Raw genomic sequence first — 18406 nt, 5'->3', positions numbered from 1 at the left:
TGGAGCAGAACCTTCTAGAGCACAAAAAACCTGACCAAATCTGATCTCTTCTCAAATGAGGCTAGTGTATGTTTCCTCACATTCCTGAAATGAAGCAAACTCTGTAGGAAGCTGGAGGACAGCTCAGGCTGTTCCTGACACAACCATCAAGAACTGAGAACTGAGACCGGGCATGGTGGCTCACACCTGTAATCCCAGCACTTTGGGAGGCCAGGCGGGTAGATCACTTCAGGTCAGGAGTTCGAGACCAGCATGGCCAACGTAGTGAAACCCTGTCTCTACTAAAAAAAAAAAAAAAAAAAAAATACAAAAAACTAGCAGGGCATCGCGTCGCACATCTGTAATCCCAGCTACTCGGGAGGCTGAGGCACGAGAATTACTTGAACCTGGGAGGCAGAGGTTGCAGTGAGCCGAGATCACGACACTGCACTCCAGCCTGGATGACAGAGTGAGACACTGTCTCAAACCGAGTTTCACCAGCTATAGACAGAGCCGTGCCATCAACCACAACTCAATGCTCTCTAAAATGCCTTCGACCTGATCAGAGGACACATTTCAAATGAGTTACGGAAATCCAAATATAAACCTACAGAAGTGTTCTGATTTTCTAGCCAAGTAACCCTATAAAAAGAAAAAAAAAATGAGGTCAGTTTGGCATGATTTGTTCTTAGTGGAATTATTCTTGCTTTTAGTTATTACTACTTTCTCTCCTACAAGTACACAACCATCTGCTTCGCACTATGTTTTAGAATGCTGCCAAGGAGATGGAGCAAAATCAATGAATTACAGAGTCTAGAATGGCACCATCTCATGATAATATAATGTAAGCCACAAATGTGAACCATATATGTTATCTTATGTTTTCATGTAAACATATTTTTAAATAAAAGGATAGGTGAAGTTAATTTTGATAATATACTTAACCCAATCCAAAATATTACCATATCAACATGTAATTAATATAAAAATTATTGAGCTATTTTACATTCTTTTCTCAAACTGAATCTTCAAAATCTGGCAAGTTCTTACACTTTCAGGCACAATTCAGGCCAGCCACATTTCCAGTGCTGGGCAGCCACGTGTGTCCTGTGGCTATCACACTGTACAGTGAAGGTCTAGGATCTCTCGGTGCCTTCTGCAAAATCCAGGCATTTACCTCGATCCCAGCGCCTTTTGTGTTCTCCACAAACTCTCAGGTTATTATCAACAGTGGTACTTTGTTCCCATCTGCAAACTCCTTCAACACCCGAGATATAATCCACCTAAATCTCCAGATACAGACTACTCTCAAAGCAGCAGAGAGGTTGAAGACCAAAGCAGATACTCACAGGACTCCGCTGGCTGGAATGTGGCTTATGCCCCTCTATCAAGTCCCACTGTCTAGAGGTCAGGCAGAGATATATCTTATGTCTGTGCATTGAAGTTACTTGAGCATCATAAAGATGAGGTTGTTTCTTCTCTTCTCTTTATTCAGAGGCAGAGAGAGCAGAGAGGAAGGAAAAGATGACCAAGGCCTAAACTAAGGTGGAGGGGTATCCAGAAATAGAGAGGAGCCAGACAGGGGAGGTATTTCAGGGTCAGATAAAGAGGAAAAATTAGGATGAGGGATGTCAATAGGGACTCGGGCTCTGGTGAGCTGCTGAGCATCAGCTGCAAGAACACAGTCTGTGGATACTGGCCTGTCTTCCACCTGCAGTGTGGAGGCCTCTCCCACTCATGGGGCTCATCCCTGGTGCCGGCCTTACTTCAGATGCAGGGGCAAGAATTCATTGAGTCCCCTCCAAAATTACAGCTACAGAGGAGGAATCAGGTCTAGTGTTCCACAGCATTGCAGGGTCTAGTGTTCCACAGCATTGCAGGGTGACTATAGTTAACAATAATTTATTATACACTTTCAAATAGCTAGAAGAGAGGATTCTGAATGTTCCTAATACACACACAAAAAAATGTTTGATGTGCTGGATATGCTAATTACCCAGATTTACTCATAACACATTAGATACGTGTATCCAAATACCAAGCTCTACTCCATGAATATGTACAATTATTAGATGTTAATTAAAAATAATAATTGAAAAACAATGCAGCCAGGCGTGGTGGCTCACGCCTATAATCCCAGCACTTTGACAGGCCAAGGCGGGTGGATCACCGGAGGTCAGGAGTTCGAGACCAGCCTGGCCAAAATGGTGAAACCCCGTCTCTACTAAAAATACAAAAATTAGTTGGGCGTGGTGGGAGGTGCCTGTAATCCCAGCTACTTGGGAAGCTGAGGCAGGAGAATTGCTTGAACCCGGGAAGCGGAGGTTGCAGTGAGCCAAGATCATGCCATTGCATTCCAGCCTGGGCGACAAGAGTGAGACTTCATCTCAAAAAAAAAAAAAAAAGAAAAAGAAAAAGAAAAGAAAATGCAAGCTTTTCATGACTCCTACACTGTCATTTCATTAGACCACAGAGCTTCAACGAATCTATTAAACATCTATGAGCACAGACAAAAACTACATTGCTTACAGCTATAATTGCTATTTTAGGCATGAGAAATTTACCTTCTCGTTGATAGAAAAAAAATAAATCTTACAGGAATTTTGTTACATTACATATAAATATGTAAAGAAGAAAATAAAACCTTCTGACATAGCATTCCATTTGCATTGCTCTTTGCTACAAGTATTTCCAGCACCTAGCATAATGCCTAGGTGCCTTACTTAGTCCATTGTGGCTCCTATAATAAAATTCTGTAAACTGGACAGCTTATAAACCACAAAAATTTCTCACAGTCCTAGAGGTTGGAAGCCCAAGATCAAGGCCAGCAGATCCAGTCTAATGAGGGTCCCCATCCTGGTTCCCAGGTGGCACCTTCTCACTGTGTTCTCACATAACTGAAGGAGCAGAGGAGTTCTCTGGGGTTTCTTTTACAAGGGCACTAATCCCATTCACGAGGGCTCCACCCTCATCATCTAATCACTTGCCAAGGCCCTATCTCTGAATACCATCCCCTTGGGGATAAGATTTGAATATATGAATTCTGGGAACCCATAAAAATGCAGACCATAGCAGAGGGATGCAAAAGAAAATGGGATGAAACCTCATTTTTCTTCCAAACTAAAAAGACGTATCTTTGTTCCACTGATGCTGCATCACCCATGTCTGGTAGGAAACAGTGGGACCCATGTGATCCCATACACAAGGTACATGCACAATTTCAACAATAGCAATTGGACTCTAAAGCCATTTCTTAAAAGAGGCAACAGGACATTTCAGAGGGCTCATGAGGACAGAGCACCTGTGAGGGCAGTTCGTTTCTCTTACACCAGGCAGTGACTTGGGGTTCAGACCAGAGAAGTGACATTCTAAGAGACGGCTGAAGGTGAAGATGACATTCCAGCTAAGAGACGAGGCCCATGGGGCTTACAGTTACCCAGTGCTTCAGGGCGAGGGAAGATTCAACTTCCACCCACTTAGGTAGCAGCATGGTGCCTGGCACATTGTAGGCACTGAAACACTGGTTGGCTAGGAAATGGCAGTGGTGTCAGCAACTAGGGACACCAATAATCACCATATCAGCTGACCAAAATCCAAACTCTGGTTTTGGGGAAAAAAAAAAAAAAATCAATTAAGCTAGGCCCGATGGCTCATGCCTGTAATCCCAGCACTTTGGAAGGCTGAGGTGGGTGGATTACCTGAGTTCAAAAGGCAGAGACCAGCCTGGCCAACATGGTGAAACCCTGTCACTACTAAAAACACAAAAATTAGCCAGGTGTGGTGGCACATGCCTGTAGTCCCAGCTACTCGGGAGGCTGAGGCAGGAGAATTGCTTGAACCCAGGAGGTGGAGGTTGCAGTGAGCCAAGATCATGCCACTGCACTCCAGCCTGGGGGACAGAGTGAGACTCTGTATCGGAAAGAAAAAAAAAAAAATTCAATTAAGGGTGGATTTCATGTCCTAACAGTGAAATGTCCTTAGTGAAAAGTTTTAGCTTTATTACACTCGGACCCAGCCAGTTTTACCCTAGAAGGTCTAGATAAAACTCTTCCTTGGGGTTTAAAGACCCACAGTCAGCCTACTGAACCCTGCCATGGCCATAGCACTAGGGTTCCATGGCCACCCACTATTGCACGGTCCCTTAGGCCTTATCCCAAGCCAGTGTCTGTAGTTGATTCTAGTCTCAAACCAACTCCTGGCCCAAAGAGGGACAGATGAAGAGCCGTTGGAAAGTCTAGAGCATTCTAAACAAGTGAGTCTAAAAGTGAACTCAGAGAAATTATTAAGTTTTAGTTATATGCAACTGCTCAGTTCTTTACTACTTGAAGCCTAAACTCTCAGAAAGCAAAGCTAAAATTGCACATAAGCAGGAACGCATCAACTATTTCACCCATAAACTGACAGAGCCATCACACAAAGTAGAGCCAGGAAAAAGTAAGTAAAATATAAGGATCTGCCTGAATAATAATATTATTGTCATTATTATTACTGTGATTGATTTCACGTGCTAATGGAGGAAAAGCCAGTTGTGAATGATGGTTTCTGGAAAAAAATGATAGAGAGCCCAGTTCCTTCCTGATATCACCACGTTAGGCAATAAATGGTAGTTACCATCAAATTAAATAACTATCTTCTGTTAATACCAGAAAATGTTATTTTTAAGTTTCAAAACACTTCTTTACCTGGTCAAAATCTGAAGAGTAAATAGGAGTGAAACCTCTAAATAAGATGTAATTGTACGAAGTAACTGCCATCACTTTATACCTGAATGTAAGTTTTGTTGGGGATAATTCATAAAATGGAGACTTAGACTTGGTAGAAGTTTAAGAGGTGCTAATGGCTCTAACAGTCATCTCCACGTGCACCTTACAAAGACCATACTTACAAAGACCATGCGGATTAGGGAGGAAACGGGTATCAACAACACCACTGTTTTTGTTACATAGACAATGTTCACCATGGAAAAATACACAGGCATACCTTGTTTTACTGCACTTCACTTTAACATGCTCCAAAGATAATGTTTTTTTTACAAATAGAAGGTCTGTGGCAATTCAGCATCAAACAAGTCCGTCAGTGCCATGAGCACGTGCCCACTTCTGGTCTGTGTATCACATTCTGGTAATTCGCACAATATTTTAAACTTTTTCGTTGTTTTACCTGTTAAGGTGATCTGTGATCAGGGATCTTCAATGTTACCGTTGTAATTGTTTGGGGGCACTATGAAATGTAACCACAAAAGACAGCAAACAACCAATAAGTGTATGTGTTCTGACTGCTCCACTGACTGCTGCACCACCCTCCAACCCATCCTTCCTCTGCTCAGGCCTCCCTATCCTCTCAGACACAACAATATTGATATGAGGCCAATTAATAACCCTACAACGGCCTCTAAGTGTTAAAGTGAAGGGAAGAGTCACACATCTCTCACTTTAAATCAACTGCTATAAATGATTATGCTTAATGAGAAAGGCATGTCAAAAGCCACGACAGGTCAAAACTAGGCCTCTTCAACCAAACAGTCAACCAAGTTGGGCATGCAAAGGAAAGTTCTTGAAGGAAACTTAAACTGCTACTCCAGCAAACTCACAAAGGATGAGAAAGCAAAACAGCCTTATTGCTTCTCGGGAGACAGTTTTAGTGGTCTGGCTAAAAAATTAAACCAGCCACAATATTCCCTTAAGTCAAAGCCCAATCCAGAGCAAGGCCTTAACTCTCTTCAATTCAATGAAGGCTGAGAGAGACGAAAGAACTGCAAAGGAATAATTGAAAGTTAGAAGAGGTTGGTTCATGAGGTTTGTTTGAGACGGAGTTTTGCTCTGTCACCCAGGCTGGAGTGCAGTGGTGCGATCTCAGCTCACTGCAACCTCCGCTTCCCGGGCTCAAGCAATTCTCCTGCCTCAGCCTCCCAAGTAGCTGGGACTACAGGCATGCACAACCAGGCCTGGCTAATTTTTGTATCTTTAGTAGAGACAAGATTTTGCCATGTTGGCCAGGCTGGTCTTGAACAGGTCAGTTCAAGGTCAGTTGGCCTGACCTCAAGTGATCCACCCACCTCAGCCTCCCAAACTGCTGGGATTACAGGTATGAGCCAGTGTGCCTGGCACTTCATGAGATTTAAGGAAAGAAGCCATCTCCGTAACATAGAAATGCAAGGTGAAGCAGCAAGTGTTAACACAGAAGTTGCACAAGTTATCCAGAATATTGACTTAAGATCATTGGTGAAGATGGCTACAACTAGACAACAGATTTTCAGTGTAGATGAAACGGCCTTACATTGGAAGAAGATGTCATCTAGGACAGGGGACCCCAATCCCCGGGGTTAGGAACTAGGGTGCACAGCAAGAGGTGAGTGGTAGGCAAGCAGTCCATCTTCTGTCAGATCAGTGGAGACATTAGATTTTCAAAGGAACACAAACCCTATTGTGAACTGTGCATGCAAGGAATCTGGGTTGCATGCTCCTTAGGAGAATCTAATGAAAAATGTGATGAGCTTGAATCATCATGAAACCACCCCCCTCCCCCACCCCATCCCCCAGTCTATGGAAAAACTGTCTTCCACAAAACCGGTCCCTGGTGCCAAAAATGTTGGGGACCGCTGATCTAGAACTTTCACAGCTACAGGGAGAAGTCAATGTCTGGCTTCAAAGCTTCAAAAGACAGGTTGACTCTCTCATTAGAAGCTAATGCAGTTGGTAACTTGAAGTTGAAACTAACGCTGATTTACCACTCTGAATGTCCCAGGGCCCTTAAGAATGATACTAAGTCTACTATCCCTGTGCTCTATACAACAAAGCCTGGATGACAGCACATCTGTTCACAGTATGAGCTACTGAATATTTTAAGATCACTGTTGAGACCCACTGCTCAGGAAAAAGATTCCTTTCAAAATATTACTGCTCAATTACAATGCCCCTGGTCACCCAAAAGCTCTGATAGAGATGTACAAGGACAAAAATGTTGTTTTCATGCCTGCTAACACAACATTCATTCTGCAGCACATGGATCATTGAGTAATTTCAACTTTCAAGTCTCATTATTTAAGTAATACACTTTGTAAGGCTATAGCTGCCATAGACACTGATTGCTCTGATGTATCCGGGAAAAGTAAATCGAAAGCCTGGAAAGGATTCAGCATTCTAAATACCATTAAGAACAGTCATGATTCATGGGAGGATATTAAAACATTAACATTAACAGGAGTTTGGAAGAAGTTGATCCCAACTCTCCTAGATGACTTTGAGAGGTTCAAGACTTCCATGAAGGAAGCAACTTCAGATCTGGTGGAAAGCACAAGAGTACTAGAGTTACAAGTGGAGCCTGAAGATGTGACTGAATTGCTGCAATCTCATGATAAAACCAATGATGAGGAGTTGCTTATTATGGATGAAAAAATAAAAACTCATTTCTTGAGATGGAATCTACTCCTGCTGAAGATGCTCTACTGTTGAAAGGACAACAAAGAATTTAGAATATTACATAACTTAGTTCATAAAACAGTGGCAGGGTTTGAGAAGACTGACTACAGTTCTGAAAGTTCTACTACGGGGAAAGTGCTATCAAACAGCAACACACGCTCTAGAGAAATCTTTGGTGAAAGGAAGAGTCAGTTCATGCAGAAAACTTCATTATTGTCTTGTTTTAAGAAATTGCCACAGCTACTCCAACATGCAGTAACTGCCACCCTGATCAGTCAGCAGCCATCAACACTAAGGCAAGAACCTCTAGTAGCAGAAAGAGTATGACTTGCTGAAGGCTCAAATGATCATCAGCATTGTTTAGCAATAAGTATTTTAATTAAGGTATGTACATTGTTTTCTTAGACAATGCTCTTGCACACTTAACAGATTACAATACAGTTAAAGCATAATTTTTATATGCACCCAGAAACCAAAAAATTCTTGTGACTCCCTTTATTGTAATATTCATTTTATGGTGGTGGTCTGGAATCAAATCCACGATTTGTCTCCAAGGTATGCCAGTAGATACTGTCTTCATTGTGGATGAACTTACTGTCTTACAGAAGATACACTCACAAAACCAAGAATACACCAAAAATGCAGCAATCAATTGGGTCAATAAAGGAACTGTTGGTCAGGAAGGAAAAAGTATGATGTTGCTAGCACTACTGAGAAAGACTTTGTAGAGGAGCAGGCCTTAGAGGAGGGGTACCTGGTGTTAACACTCTTGCAGTCAGCTCATTTAAACCAACTTGGGAAATATACTTTTACAAAAGTGTTTTAACAAAACCTTACTCTGATTGTATTACATATATGTGATTGTTAATTTTATGTGTCTACTTGATTGGGCTATTGGGGTGCCCAGGTATCTTGTTAAACATTATTTCTGGCTGTACCTGTGGGTGTTTCTGGATGAAATCAGCATTGAATTGATGGACTGAGTAAAGGAAATGGCCCTTCCCAATGTGGGTGGGCATTATCCAACCAGTAGAAGGCCCAAATGGACCAAAAAGGTGGAGAAAGATTGATTTCTATCTCTCTCTCTCTCTCTCTCTCGTTGCTTAGCTAATACATCTATATTTTCCTGACCTTACACTGGAACTTATACCATTGGTTCTCCTGGGTCTCCATCTTGGAGACAGCAGACCATGGGACTTTTCAGCCTCCATAATCATGTAAGCCAATTCCTTGTAATAAATCTCTTTTTCTATGTATATTCTATTGGTTCTGGTTCTCTGACTTATACAAGGTATATGTGAATAATTAATACCATCTGGTAAAATTAAAAGTCCAAAGTAAAATGAAGATACTTAAGCATCTCTGGCACAAAATGCATAAAGGTATTTGCTAATATGCAGGTATACTTCATTAAAGGGCCCTGTGATTTGGTCCCTTTATGGATAACTCACAGTACCTAAACAGCAGCATGTTTCACACTGAAATTACTCTGAAAAAGGCTTGTGGAGATAGCAACCAGGGATGAACAATCAAAACAGTTCAATCTTGTGACGCTAGTGAATCCTGAAAGGAAAAATACCTGTAAGAAAAATCAAATAAGCAAATCAGGCCACACGAGTTAAAGCACATGTCACATTGAGGCAAGGGCAGAGCCACTTCTAACAGGAAAAACAGGAAATGCTATGTACATACTGAACACTAGGCCCTTCACACACACACACACACCACACACCTGCACACATTAGCTCCATGACAAGTGTGGCACTTTCACTGCTTCCATGGAAAATTCATTTGAAGTCAATTTCCAAATAATACAGGCACACCAGAGACAATCTCTGGCACTACCTAAAAGAACATTTCAACGACCCACAAAATATATATTTATATGACTGTACTACTCTCCACCACCAAGACAGGTACGTACAGATTCACTAAGAAGAACTAGAAAAAAAAAATCTTCATTAAATTAAAGAACTAAGTTACTAGGCAGGGAGTCTATCCTCGCAAAAATTGTGGCCACTTTACCAAAACGTTATAAAACGGTTTATGGCTACACAGCCGGTGCATGTTGCAGGTTGGAACAAAGCCAACAGAAGCTGTGAAGAGCACCCATGACTAGTCATATTAACAACCCACACAATGATTTCTCTTCTTCTGTCATGGTCACTAAACAAGAACAAAATTTATTGGGGAAAAAAATCTGATTTTAAAATCACAACATTCCAATTAATGATCATTTGAAAGGACACTGACTAGGGATAGATTAAAGGAATTTTTTTCAAATCCCCAACTCACAGTCAACTGTACAATGAACCTCCCAATTCACCTTGTTTTAACTATGTGGTAAAAACACACAAGGGTAATCAGGATTCATTGGTGTTTTCCAAAATTGCTGAATGTTCAATTTCCAACTGTCTCTTTTTGGCCAAGAGTAGAAACGGTGGCCCCCATGGCAGCCAGAGAAAGTAAATTGACTAACGTGTTTGGGCATGTGTGTGACTAAATATATATACACAGCCATAAATGTGGAGTGTCTACAAAAGTGTTTGAAGATGTCTTTGCATTTTATTCACTAAACTTCACCCAAGGACTGTAGTCAACAAGCAAAAACTGTGCAAGATTAAAAGCCTGAAGAAGAATACACAAATATTCTTATTTATAAAATGAGTATGATTTCCTATTGAAAAATACAAACAGCACCAAAATCAGTGTACTAACAAAAGCCCTTACAATGAGATGTGAAATCACAAGTAATACAAAAGAACTTAGCAGAAACTGAGAGAATTATCTACCATCCATCATCCATCTGGCAGCTCCCACTATACTCAAACTAAATGGAAACGCTACACCCCAACCCCAACTCCCCTGTGGTCCATAAGGCCCTGCTGACCTGGTTCCTTTGCTGCTATCTCTTGTTCCTCATAAGGGCAGGTTCTGCCTGTCTCAGGGCCTTTGCATGGGTCATCCTCAATGCCCAGAGACCTTGCAGAGGTTGCCTTCTTTTCACTGAAGTCAGCCCTAAAGTCCTCAGTGAAGCCCTCCCAGACCACCAAGCCTAGATGGAAAAGTGGCCCCCATTCTTGACTGCACTTATTACTGCCTTAAATTCACTTTTCATTTATTCACTTAATTTATTCTTTATTTTCCCACTTTACACAATAAAGCCTCAAAGAGGAAGGAACCTTGTCTTTCCTGACTGGTGTTTATTCAAAGTACCTGGCACACAGTAAGTCCTCTATCAATATCTGTTTAATAAAATCGTCGTAGTAGAGGAACTTAGTAAACTATGTTCTTTTGCATAATTACTTATTTTTTATTTATATTAAGTTCCAGTTAATGGGACAAAAAAAAAATCACTGGTGAGAACGATCGTTTTGAAGCCTATATGTGATTCCTCCCAAAAAATAAAATTAAAAAGACGAAATAAACTTCTAATGGGGCTGTGAGGAAAAAAAAATGTTTTGTATTACAACACAACCACTCAAAAATTTCCCATATGCCTGTGAATTGTATTTTTAAAAGCCTTATCTGGAACTGGACAATTTCAAAACCCATTGATCTTGCCCTGATGTATAAAACATACCACAGAATTCTTCTAATTCTCCCAGAAACCTGTCTACCAAATGACATACTGTTTCCTTTTGCTTAGGTATTCATTTTTGAACTTCTCTCTAAAAGTGTTTACAATTTTAAAGTCACAGATTTAATGCCGGTTTAAAACTGTTTAATCATCCACATATTCACTATTTTTGTCACCAAACATACTGAGCAAAGAAAGTAACTTGCTTCACCTACTAAAGTTTCCTTTAAAACAACAACAACAACAAAAAACAAGGTTTATGTCTTTGAATGCCAGTTTCTTATGGGAGTTTCCTCATGAGACAAACTGTAAAATGTGAAAAACGTAAAAATCTCACTCAATCCGTTCTTCCCATAAGTGTAAGGAAATTTCAGATGTCAAAATGACATAGGCATGATTTAAGTAAATTAATTTTATATTACAAAAGGATCATTCAGAAACAAGCTAAGGTTGTTTTAAAACAGGATAAAAAGAAATTCTGGAACAGTGGAGAAGTCTTATATCTTTATTATCTGTAATCATTTGGATGTTAACATTAACAAAAAATGAAAAACTAAGTTTCCTACAATTATTCCCCAAAATTTTTCATACAAATCATCCCATAACTTATCCTTTCAAAGTCTAGAGTTAATGCTACATTTAGCTTCCTTGATAAACACTTTGGCTATAATATGTGTTTTCTTCTGAACAATTCCCAAATATTACATTTTTATATTTCTATAATGTTTTCAGTACAAAAAAAAAATCACCATTAAAAAAATCAGATTAGGCTCTGCCTAAAGTCTAAAATAAAATAAATGAATATACAGAAAGAAGATTTGATTCAATGTTTCCAAAATCATCATAATCCCCTCTGATGTACTTAAGTGATCAAAATGGATAAACTTTCTTTAACCCAAGGGAAAGAAAGTCACTGGGCATATGGGGAGCTGTGGTACTCCCAGATCACCTGAGCAACAAAGTCAAAAACAGACCCAACATTCTTTATTACTTCTAAGTCGAAGACATTTTTATCAGAGTCTACATAGTTCAAAGAAGTTAAATGTGCCATCTCTCTCTTCAACCTTCCTAAAACAAGCGATCTTTAACAAGGTATTGTGAAATCTTAAAAGGTTTCCCCTGAAAACTAAAAGTGGTGTACCTTTTCTCATTTTAGACTCTTTGATAATCAAATGCTAACCACAAAATTCAAAGTATGTCAATGAGTTCTAGAGAAGAGATTTGTTGACACCAAACCTGAAAAGTAAGTATGGAACACAAACACCTCCAGCAACTGAATGTACAAGGCAGAAGTTACTCCTCCTGGTATGACAGAAAGATTCATGGGGTCTGGAGACACACACACACCTTGCCACATATTAGCTATGTGACTCAGACAAGTCACTTCCCTTCACTTGTATGATAGAAAAGGGATAACAGCACCTACTCTCTCTTAGAGGAGAGAACGCACCCAACATCAACCATCGAGGACTTTGCTGGTCCCAGAGCCAGCCCTTAGAGATAACTGTTATTATGAACCAGAAAATCCTTTTTCTGAGTGTACTAGATTTCTAGGCTTGGTGTCTGTACTGAATAAAATGGATGTATTTTTCTTGGATGAGTCATGACTTTGCAACACTTTAGTCTTCATCCTGAATATCAATTCTCACTGCATCACACCAGGAGGCAGAAGAATGATGCAAATCAAAGTAAATGAGAATTGGCCCTAAGAAATTGTTTTCTTAAATAAATTCAAGATGCAAGTAGGTTTCTGATCGTTTGTTTCTCTCTCCTAAAAAGTTAAGTATGAAAAAAGTTCAGATTAGTTGGAGATACTCTAGGCTAAGCTGATCAATCTGACTCTACTATGGGAAAATAAAGTGAACAGTTGCCTAATAATATTTTTACAAGTAATGTTTGTGTAGCACCTAAAATGCGATCGCTTTCGAGAGAAAAATGGTCAACAGTCTACAAATGTTGAACATATAAAGTACAAATTTAAAAACAAACTGTATTCCCAAAAAGATTGTTGGATAGTGTCTGGTTGGTAAGAGTATGTTTTGGGGGGAGCCAACAATGGGATTGCTAAATTAATCCCTGGGATTCTACTAGACCATACATGTGCCTCCTCCACCAGCCTTGTCTACAGCACCATCTACTGCCAAGCCACTGTGCCTACAGCAGTTTTGCTTCTGCAGTGCCCTAAGAGTTAATACCATTCCTTCGCTTAGCTAAGTAAGTTATTTAGGAATAATAATTTTTAAAAAGTCACTTCAAAGTTAAAGGGGAAAGGAGAACATGAAATGAGAGTAAACTCCTGACAATCATTTAAAATATCTAAATAGCAAACACAATCTTTGGTTACTAACACATGGCAAATAAGTAGTTCTAAATAAGTGAGTTTTCTTAGCTTGTTAGGCTATGAATCCTGCTCGCTCTGCTTGATGTATATACAGTAGATATATTTCTCTTTTATCGTCTTTTAACACTGTGAGAGTTACTTAACTCTGCTGTACCAATGGTTCTTTCCACTGGGAATTGGAAGTAGGATTCTAAACCTAGAGAACAAGGGAATGCAGGGGAGGTAAGGATGGAGTTCAGCACCCAGGTCTTCCCTAATGTCGAGGCCTCTCTTTAAACAATTAGGCTCTTAAGGACAACCAGGTCTCCTTATGAAAGGCACCAGAGCATGACTGGGTTCAAGACTGTGGTCTTGCCCTAAGAGATCCACTATGTAAGATGAGTTAAATCAACCCTTACCATGCATAAGGATACACAGAGGAGCCTGTCAGTCATAGGCAAAATAACCCTCAGCCCGAATCTAAAATTAAAACCACAGACTTAAAATAGATCACGATTTAACAGCTCAGAATTTTAAAAATCAAAACAGCCATTTTCCAAACAGAAAAAAACACATAGCTTGATAAGAAAAAATAAAAGTAATATTAGCTGACACCTAGAACTATATGCAAGGCACTGTTCTAAGCACTTTATGTCAGGCTGACAAGGCACCAACCACCTCTCTATTCAATTAGTGACTTTACAGTGTACAATCTATAGTAATACTACAGATTAAATACCGTAGGGTAAACCAGTGGGATGTTATCAGTGAAGGATTCTAGTTTACCATTAACTCATCCTTATTCTAGAATAACTATGCTTAATAAATAGCTTACCTGAATGATCAGGGGTTGTGACATCACAAAAATGAGCACAAGAAATTAATACAAGTATCTTCCCACAAATGACTACGTGTAAGTTGGGGGGGAAATACTAAATAAATACCTTCTTCACTAACAAAGGAAACGAAGAAAATGGAAGTCCTACTATTCACACTGCAAAAATGCTTATTCTACTATCATATTCCCTTTTGAGAAATAGACCAGTTACGCCAGAAGTGCAGTATTGTCACAAATGTGTGCCAGATTTTGCAGAAGAGATAAGTTGGCTGTGAGGAAGAACCCAAAGTTTGCCTATTTTTTAGGCATGAAAGAAAGGCTGCGCGCGCACGTGTGTGTGTGTGTGTGTGTGTGTGTGTGTGTGTGAGTGAATAAATCTAAATAACAACTTGAAAGGGTTAAAAAGCCGGGCACCAGGTGTTTTCTTTCCACTTGCCAGAGAAATTTAAGCACATTGCAAAGTTATCTCCCCCTTCCCCACGAGCCAGCTTAGGGGAGACCTGTCACTGCCATGTACAATGTACAGTTCCAGCTCTAAACAATAGGAGGGCACCAGGCTGGGCAGCAGGCATCGCGGCTTCCCACAGCCTGCATGGGCTTTGTTGCCAAGTTATGAGCTCCGCTGGGTGATGGAGGCACGAGTGAGCCAAGGAGAATTTAATTCTATTTCAAATCTGTATGCTTTCAAAGAAAATAGAGACAATTGAGGCCACGGGACGAGCTGGAGGAGGTAACCAAAAGCAAACTTTCGGAACCTCAGAATCTACATTTGTAGCAGACAAGGATTAGGTGGTATTGATATTCTCAAAGTATTTAACACTGAGATTAGAGACCATTCAAGGAGCGGTGGCCGAGAGGAGTCCCCATCCCTCGTAGTCTCACTCCTCCAGCAGCAACCGGCAGACGCGCTTTCGGAGCCCACCTCCGCTCCGCAGCACCGCCAGCTTCCCCCAGCCTTGGCTCCAACCCCGGCTCCAGCCCCGGCCCCGCGCCCGGCCTCCTAGCCGAGCCCAGGACTTGCAGCCAAGTCGAGCGCAGAGGGGGCACGGGGTAGGCAGCGGCGCTGCGCCTCCCCCGGCGGCCCAGAAAGCCGGCCGGGGTCCGCCTGGGCCAGTGAGGCCGGGCTGAATGGAGACCCGGGCCGGGTGGGGAAGCTGCAGGCGCAAAGCCGGCTTACCTCCGCGCCGCCCAGCCGCGCGCAGCTCTCGCATTGTCCGCAGTCGGGGCGCGGCGCGACCACTGAACCCGAATTTCAACCCCAGCCCAGCAGTCTCTCTCCCGGCCCCCACGGCCCAGTCTTACCTGGGCCGCGCACCCCAGTCCCTGGCGGTGCGGCCCGAGCCGGGCGCCAGGCTCCCGGAGACTGCGAGGAGGGAGAGTCTGGGCCCGCGAGGGACGGAGGGCCGAGAGCGGGCTGTAGGGGCTGCCGAGTCCTCACGGTCACCGTCGCGGGGCCGCTGGTAGAGAGCAGACGGGGCTGGCGGAACGGGCCCAGGACGCGCGGCCGCGGAGGGCCCGGCTGGCGGCGGCCGCGATGGTTCGGTCTGCACCGAGTGGGAGGGCTCAGGCAGGCTTCGCCGGAGAACGAGGGAGGGAACTTGGAGCCAGTTGCTGTGGCCGAGAGCGCGTGTCCCTGAGCCAGTGTACACGCCCCTCGTGCGCCCCGCCCCTCCTCCATCCCGCCCCCACCCCACCTTCCGGGTTCCCACCCCTCTCGCACCTCCGCTCCAAGCTGTGCCTCTCTCCCAACATCTCCACCCCGCTACTGAGGTCAACCCCACCCCTGACCCACCCCCACTGCACTCAGTCGGCGCCCCAATTTCCTCCCCCTCCCCCCACCCCCACCTATATCCGCACACAAGCACCCCCACCCTGCTCCCACCCGGTGATACCGCTGGATCTCGGACTGCCACCCCAGTGCAGATAGCTCAGCTCTGTAGACTTAGAGCCTGTATCCTGAATAAGATAACCCCACCTAGTAGTCAATACACCCAAACGTCTTGGTGCTTGACATTTTCTCTTTACTAACTTTCATATACTCAGATGGAGCGGTCTAGCTTAATTTCTGAAGGCATTTTTAAGACTTCAAAAAAAAAAGTTTGGAGAAAATAGTAAAAAATAACGAAAAATATTAAGCATGATGTACTTACCTCTGAAATGTGGGCCAGCTGATGTTTTAAAATGAAATGTTTTGGGGTGCATCATTATAAATCGCCTAATATATTATTTAAGAATGCTTTCTGCTTAGATTTGCTTAATAACTTGGTTGTTTCATGAGAGGGGTTGTTTTAGGAAGACTAAACACATTGTAATTTAATTTTGCTATTGGGAAGTCTAAAAGATAAAATCTATCTTTATCAAAATGAATTTGAATGGAATACAGACTCACAAAATAATTGTTTCTTCTAGAAAATATTTAGCAAGGATTCAACGATTTCTTTTTAATCTCTAGTACATTGAAAATACAAGTTCACTCATCTCATTTTCTCAGAAAGATCGTTTTATATTTGAATTGTGCTTCAATTCAATGAATCTATTGTTTCATAATAGTTAAGAAGTTGCCAACTAAATAAAACTCAGACTTTATAATAATTTTTTTTTTTTTTTTTTTGCTAATTAAAAGACTACCATTTTAAGAAAGTGACATGATACTGGGATTTAAATGGAACTTTCCTTTGGCATACTAATACATTCCTTATGATCACAGATTACGCTGTGGTCTCCATTAACTCCAAAAGTCACATAACAGTAGAAAGAAATTATTTTTCATCATTCCCATAGCAAATGGAACCAACTTCTCTCCCTCTCAGGTATAGTTTTTTTTTCCCCCCACTTCTTTGCCCCAGTCCCTTCCTTTTAGGAATTTCCCCCTCCCACTGGGTGTGACCTGCCCACAGACCTTCCTGACATTGTGAGGGATATGACCCAGGACAGCCAATTAGAATATCCTCTGGGAACACAGGAGGAGGGTCCTTTCCCTGACTGACAGGGCAGCTCCTGAGACCATATCATATACGCGTGCAGCAGCTGGAGTCAACTTACTAGAGAACAAAACAAAACCAGAAAAAAGCCAAACAGCAATGGAGACAGAAAAGAACCCTGATGACACCAATGACGATCTGAAGACAGCCAGCTCTAAAACCAGTCAAATCCTGAACTTCTGAAGTAATGCACCAATAAATTGTCTTTCTTGCTTATGCCATTTTGAGTTAAGTTTCTTTCCAGAAGTCTCACTTTTAAAGTCATAAAAGATGCCACTATGATCCATGCTTTGAAAATCAGGAATGTAACCAATGAGTTTTAGCTTTTTTTTTTTTTTTTTTCTGATGACAGAGTCTCACTCTGTCACCCAGGCTGGAGTGCAGTGGCACGATCTCTACTCACTGCAACCTTCACCTCCTGGGTTCAGCAGTTCTCCTGCCTCAGCTTCCCAAGTAGCTGAGATTACAGGCAAGGGTCACCACGCCCGACTAATTTTTGTATCTTTAATAGAGACGGGGTTTCGCCATGTTGGCCAGGCTAGCCTGGAACTCCTGACCTCAGGTGATCCACAGGCCTCAGCAGCCCAAAGTGCTGGGATTACAGACGTGAGCCAGCCAAGTTTTAGCTTTTCTATTGCCTAAACTACTTCTTGATAATAAAGTATATGACAAGGAGTTCACTTAGTAGGAAGCCCTAACTCTTATTATTAAGGTTCTCATTTAGGGTTTTACTATCACCCAGTGTAGATTTAGTAGCCCCAAAGTATCCTCACCAAAACCAAAAACCAATAAAAGATGTGGTCAAAGAGCCAGAGAGAACACAATAAAACATCTATGCTGGAATATTTCAGTAAATATTGTCTTATCAATTATGCCAATAAAACTGCTCTCATAAACTCTAATGTTTGCTGATTTAGGACATAGTTTTCTTGTTTTGGGGACTGAAAATGTTAAGGACTGCTACAGATTTTCAGAGAATGTTGAAATTAGTTGTTTGTACTGGAATTTTATTGTGTTGTTTATTCTTCAGAAGTGGGCCATTATCCTAGGCTTGGAATTCTTTTGTTTCACAGAGATTTCTGTCTCCAAAAGTATGTAACAATATTTGACTAGTACCCAAACAAGCATCCATACACAAATCAGTATGCAATTTAACCATTACTCACAGGTGACTCTGGACAGTGGAACTATTCCTAGCAAGGCAGGGAGCCTAGGGACATGCAGTTATTAGCCATAATCCTCTGACTGCCAAAATGGTTTCTTACGGGAAAATGAGAGCTTGAAAAGACA

General features: G+C 41.7%; 1 protein-coding gene across 2 annotated transcripts in view; it reads right to left on the bottom strand.

The window, feature by feature from the left end:
• The window catches only part of FAM110B (family with sequence similarity 110 member B), a 151608-nt gene extending 135868 nt beyond the window's left edge, over positions 1-15740 (bottom strand). For both annotated transcript variants that reach the window (XM_025395080.1, XM_025395077.1), the window contains exon 1: positions 15438-15740. The gene's annotated coding sequence lies outside the window, so the exon portion shown is untranslated. The remainder of the gene's footprint in view (positions 1-15437) is intronic.
• Between the last annotated feature and the right edge of the window lie 2666 nt (positions 15741-18406).

The sequence above is a fragment of the Theropithecus gelada genome, chromosome 8 (assembly GCF_003255815.1).
Source record: "Theropithecus gelada isolate Dixy chromosome 8, Tgel_1.0, whole genome shotgun sequence".
NCBI lineage: Eukaryota > Metazoa > Chordata > Mammalia > Primates > Cercopithecidae > Theropithecus > Theropithecus gelada.
The sequence above is the reverse complement of the archived record's forward strand: the minus strand, read 5'-3'. Positions and strand labels throughout refer to the sequence as shown.